We start from the raw sequence: 6000 nt of genomic DNA on the forward strand, positions 1-6000 counted from the left end.
TTCTGGGCACGGGAAACAAGCACTGAGTGGTGGGACCGCATAGTGCTGCAGGTCTGGGATGAATCACAGTGGCTGCGAAACTTCCGCATGCGGAAGGGAACTTTCCTTGAACTTTGTGAGTTGCTGTCCCCTGCCCTGAAGCGCAATGACACCCGGATGCGACCAGCCCTGACTGTCCATAAGCGAGTGGCCATAGCCCTCTGGAAGCTTGCAACGCCTGACAGCTACCGGTCAGTCGCGAGCCAGTTTGGGGTGGGCAAATCTACCGTGGGGGTTGTTGTGATGCAAGTAGCCAAGGCAATCGTTGATGTACTGCTGCCAAAGGTAGTGACCCTGGGAAACGTGGAGGCGATCATAGATGGCTTCGCAGCGATGGGATTCCCAAACTGCGGTGGGGCCATAGATGGAACTCACATCCCTATCCTGGCACCGGACCACCAGGCCAGCCAGTACATTAACAGAAAGGGCTACTTTTCCATGGTGCTGCAAGCACTGGTGGACCACAGGGGACGTTTTACCAACATCTACGTGGGATGGCCGGGCAAGGTTCATGACGCTCGTGTTTTCAGGAACTCTGGTCTGTTTAGACGGCTGCAGCAAGGTATTTACTTCCCGGACCACAAAATAACTGTTGGGGATGTGCAGATGCCTATAGTCATCCTCGGGGACCCAGCCTACCCGCTAATGCCCTGGCTCATGAAGCCCTATACAGGTGCCCTGGACACTGAAAAAGAACTCTTCAACTACCGGCTGAGCAAGTGCAGAATGGTGGTGGAGTGTGCTTTTGGACGTCTCAAGGGGAGATGGAGAAGCTTGATGACTCGCTGTGATCTCAGCGAAACCAATATCCCCATTGTTATAGCAGCTTGCTGTGTGCTCCACAATCTCTGTGAGAGCAAGGGGGAGACCTTTATGGCGGGGTGGGAGGTTGAGGAAATTAGCCTGGCTGCTGATTACTCACAGCCAGACAGCCGGGCGATTAGAAGAGACCAGCGGGAAGCGCTGTGCATCCGGGAGGCTTTGAAAGCAAAGTTCCTGAGTGAGCAGGGTAACCTGTGACTTTCTAATTTTGTGTACAGAGAAGCCTTCACCCCACTTCCAACACACGTTTCAAAATAAAAATAGTTCTACTTTGTTAAAGCACACCGTTTTCTGTAATACTGTTTTCGCGGGAATTTTTTAAAACTGGGACGCAGACTGTGGTGCGGAGCGGGTGTAGTGTAGTCGCGCGAATGCAGCTTCTAAACTGAAGGACTGACAGGCTCCGGTGCGGTGGGATGGTTCTTTCAACGGAGCCTGTCACCCCTCCTGATAGGGACTGTGTGTATGGGGGTACTATGTGACTTTGTGGCGGGGGGGGACGCTTACAGATCCCCTGCTGTGTGGCTCTGTGATCCTGCCTAAGGACCGCCGCTTCAGATCTCTAACTGCCCTCCCGTGCCACAAAGTCACAGAGCAACCCACCTCCCACCACATAACATGAAAAGAACCTCCCAGACTAACCAGGGTAAGTAGTCACTGCATCACTGCACTATGTATGTGCCCTGCTGCTGTGCCTGCCCCCGACTATGTACCCTGCCAAAGGTGACTGTCCTGTCCAATTACCAACCCCCTTTCCCCCCCTCCTCCAAAAGAACATGATGGAAACAGTAGTTAACAGAAACATATTTTTTATTAACAACTACACAGGGGACTGGGAAGTGAAACTTGGACGGGGGCTTGTGTCAGGCGGGAAGGAAAGAACTTGTCAAACTTTGGGGACTGAGAGCCTTCTGCTGCTCGAGCTCTCTGCAGGGGTGCAGTGAGAGTTAGCAGGGACTCTGCCGCCTCTCCTTCTGTGCACTTTGGGTGAAGGGAGTATGGGACTTGGTGGCGGGGGAGGGCGGTTAGAGATGGACTGCAGCGGGGCTCTGTCCTCCTGCCTCCGTTCCTGCAGAACATCCACAAGGCGCCGGAGCGTGTCCGTTTGCTCCCTCAGTAGTCCAAGCAGGGTTTGAGTCGCCTGCTGGTCTTCCTGACGCCACCTCTCCTCCCGATCCATGTTGGCTTGGTGCATTTGGGACAAGTTCTCCCGCCACTGGGTCTGCTGTGCTGCCTGTGCTCTGGAGCAGGCTATAAGCTCGGAGAACATGTCCTCCCGTGTCCTCTTCTTCTTATGCCTAATCCTCCCTAGCCTCTGGGAGTGTGATGACAGGCTAGGTTGTGAGACAGTCGCAGATGGGGCTGTGGGAATGGGAAAAAGGGAGTGAATTCCTCAGAAACATAAATGTAGTTGTGAACAAAGAACATAGTCTTTCTCTGTGAACAGGACCATGCACAGCACCTATCACATGCGCACTCAGCACAAGGTCGAATTCTCGGCCTTCGCATTCACTGTCTGTGGTTTTGCAGAGCACTTTTGAGAACCCTGTCAGGACAACGGAATTTCTGTTGCAGGCAGACATGGTAAGCCGTAGATTCGTGGCAGCTTAAAACTTTAATATTAGCAATGGCCTCATTTCACATTGAAATCAATGTCGGTCCCTGCTGCCAGCAATCCGGCAAGCAGGAAGTTTGCTCCTGTCCCACACCCTCGCGGCTGTCCCCGGGAACGATCCCTTTCGGCTGACCCTTTCCCGCCTCCACCGCGTGGCTGCAAACCAGCCAACACTAATAACATTCCCCTACCTCATTCAAAGCAGGTCTTCATGAGCGACATCACCCTCATGAGGATCTCTGAGAGCGACAGACAGAGAATGCTCCGGGAAAGCCTCCAAAGACCAGGGCCGTATGCCGCCATGCTGTGCCAAGCAATGATTCCGGAGTACTTGCTAGTCTCGTGGCGCGGCAACGTGTCCTACTATGGAGGACCCAATAAGGCCGCTCTCCCCAAGAACCTAATGCAGCGGATTTCAAATTACCTGCAGGAGAGCTTCCTTGAGATGTCCCAGGAGGATTTCTGCTCCATCCCCGGACATATAGACCGCATCTTACTGTAGCTGCAGTAGCAGGGACTACACAGTAGAGCGGCTTGGGCAGGACAATCATGCAAAACCGGACATTGCTAGATTTTTTTGAAATACTTGCACTGCCCATGACTGAACCGTTAAGTTATTCAAAGTAATCATGAGAAACCCATTTTTTACATTGTTAATAATCATGTTCTGTTACAAATAAATGTTTAGATGTTTACAACACTTACTGGATGATCCTTCACCAGATTCTGTGTCCGGGGTAACGGCTGGGGAGGGTTGGTAGGGGATCTCTGTAAGGGTGATGAAGAGATCCTGGCTGTCGGGGAAATCAGCGTTGTGAGCGCTGTCGACTGCCTCGTCCTCCTCATCTCCTTCCTCATCTTCCCCGTCCGCTAACATGTCCGAGGATCCGGCCGTGGACACTATCCCATCCTCAGAGTCCACAGTCAGTGGTGGGGTAGTGGTGGCGGCCGCACCGAGGATGGAATGCAGTGCCTCGTAGAAACGGGATGTCTGGGGATGGGATCCGGAGCGTCCGTTTGCCTCTTTGGTCTTCTGGTAGCCTTGCCTCAGCTCCTTGATTTTCACGCGGCACTGCGTTACATCCCGGCTGTATCCTCTCTCTGCCATGTCTTTAGAGATCTTCTCATAGATCTTTGCATTCCGTCTTTTGGATCGCAGCTCGGAAAGCACGGACTCATCGCCCCACACAGCGATGAGATCCAAGACTTCCCGATCAGTCCATGCTGGGGCCCTCTTTCTATTCTGAGCTTGCACTGCCATCAGTGCTGGAGAGCTCTGCATCGTTGCCAGTGCTGCTGAGCTCGCCACGATGTCCAGACAGGAAATGAGATTCAAACTGGCCAGACAGGAAAAGGAATTCAAATTCAAATTTTCCCGGGGCTTTTCCTGTGTGGCTGGTCAGAGCATCCGAGCTCGTACTGCTGTCCAGAGCGTCAACAGAGTGGTGCACTGTGGGATAGCTCCCGGAGCTATTAACGTCGATTTCCATCCACACCTAGCCTAATTCGACATGGCCATGTCGAATTTAGCGCTACTCCCCTCGTCGGGGAGGAGTACAGAAGTCGAATTAAAGAGACCTCTATGTCGAACTAAATACCTTCGCGGTGTGGACGGGTGCAGGGTTAATTCGATGTAACGGCGCTAACTTCGACATAAACGCCTAGTGTAGACCAGGCCTTAGAGTGCTGAATCACAAAAAGTCCTATAATAAAGCAATTCTCGGTTCAGATTGTCCAAATTTGTTTGTGAAATTTGTCTTCTCTGTTGGGTGGGACTGTAATAAAAAAGGGGGGAAATGCTATTGATTTCAGATTGTGAAACCATTGTATCTTGCTATTACTCTGTTAAAGCAGAGCTGTATTGAAAAGGAATGTATTGACAACCATTTATTGTGCAACAGAGGAATATTTAACAGTGCAATTACTGTTAGCCTGTGCTGACACTAACACTGTCTACACTACAGACACAGTGGCACAGTTATAACACTGCAGTTACACTGTAGTGTAGACATTTGCTACAGTGACAGAAGTGGTTTGTCCATTGCTGTGGTTAACCCACCTCTCCAGGAGGCAATCGTTTCCTTAACAAAAAAAATCCCTATTATTTCTAAAATAAAACAATAGTCAAATCACTTTGCAAACAATCCTGAAATTGGTAGCACACAGGCAGACTGCAACACCACTGCAGAGTCCAACTGACTCAGCAACAGTTCACCTATAGGCTATCCATTACAGCATCAGCCCCTTAGGATACACCTACACTGCAATAAAAATCCTGTGGCACCGAGTCTCAGAAATTGGGTCAAGTGATTCGGGCTTGTGGGGATCTAGCAGCAGAGCTAAAATAACACTGAAGCCATTTGGGGTCGGGTTGGAGCCCAGGCTCTGAGACCCAACCCCCTTGCAGGGTCTCAGAGCCCAGGCTGCCACGCAAGCCTGAGTGTCTAGAGAGCAATTTTATAGCCCCACAGCCTGAGCCCCATAAGCCCGAGACAATTGACCCGGGCCAGCTGTGGCCATGACGGGGGTGTTTTACTGCAGTGTGGATGTACCCTCAGTAATTCATTTTCAATAAATTGTGTAGGGCTTAGCCATGCTGTTCCCTTCTGAATTTTTAGGTGCTTCTCAGTTAAACTCCTTCCAACACTATGATCAATTTACTCCTCAGTGACCAGTTATAAAAAGAAACCAATTTACACCCCAAACTCTCTTCCAAAAAAAACACCCAAAAAACGAAGCCTCTATGTTTATACCTAAAAATCCACCCCTATGTTCTGCACAGTATCGCAACCTGCCTGCTTTTTCCCTGATTGCTGAAGCCAAATCAAACATAGCTGAGCATTATCTCCAACTTAAATCTGTTAATACCCTTATTCTGTCCTACTTCTTGCTGCTTTTACTGGTTGAAATCTTCAAGCCTTTGTACTCGTCCCACACAGCTGAAGATTAGCCTCCATCCCTCAACCACGGGATGCTATTCGAGGAAGGACTGCTAGGCAGAGATGGCATTCACCTTTCAAGGAGGGGAAAGACCCTATTTGGACACAGGCTGGCCAACCTAGTGAGGAGGGCTTTAAACTAGGTTCAACGGGGACAGGTGAGCAAAGCCCACAGGTAAGTGGGGAACATGGAGACTGGGAGATGGGTCGGAAACAAGAGGGAGCATGGGCTATAATGGCAGAGAGAAAGGAAGGTCAGGGCAAAACTGAGAGGCAAGATCAAACCAGTATCTTAGATGCCTACATACAAATGCTAGAAGTATGGGTAATAAGCAGGAAGAACTTGAAGTGTTAATAAATAAATACAACTATGACATTGTTGGCATCACTGAAACTTGTGGGATAATACACGATTGGAATGTTGGTGTGGATAGGTACAGCTTGCTCAAGAAGGATAGACAGGGGAAAAAGGGAGGAGGTGTTGCCTTGTATATTAAAAATGTACACACTTGGACTGAGGTGGAGATGGACATAGGAGACGGAAGTGTTGAGAATCTCTGGGTTAGGCTAAAAGGGGTAAAAAAC

The sequence above is a fragment of the Trachemys scripta genome, chromosome 8, assembly GCF_013100865.1.
Source record: "Trachemys scripta elegans isolate TJP31775 chromosome 8, CAS_Tse_1.0, whole genome shotgun sequence".
Classification (NCBI taxonomy): Eukaryota; Metazoa; Chordata; order Testudines; family Emydidae; genus Trachemys; species Trachemys scripta.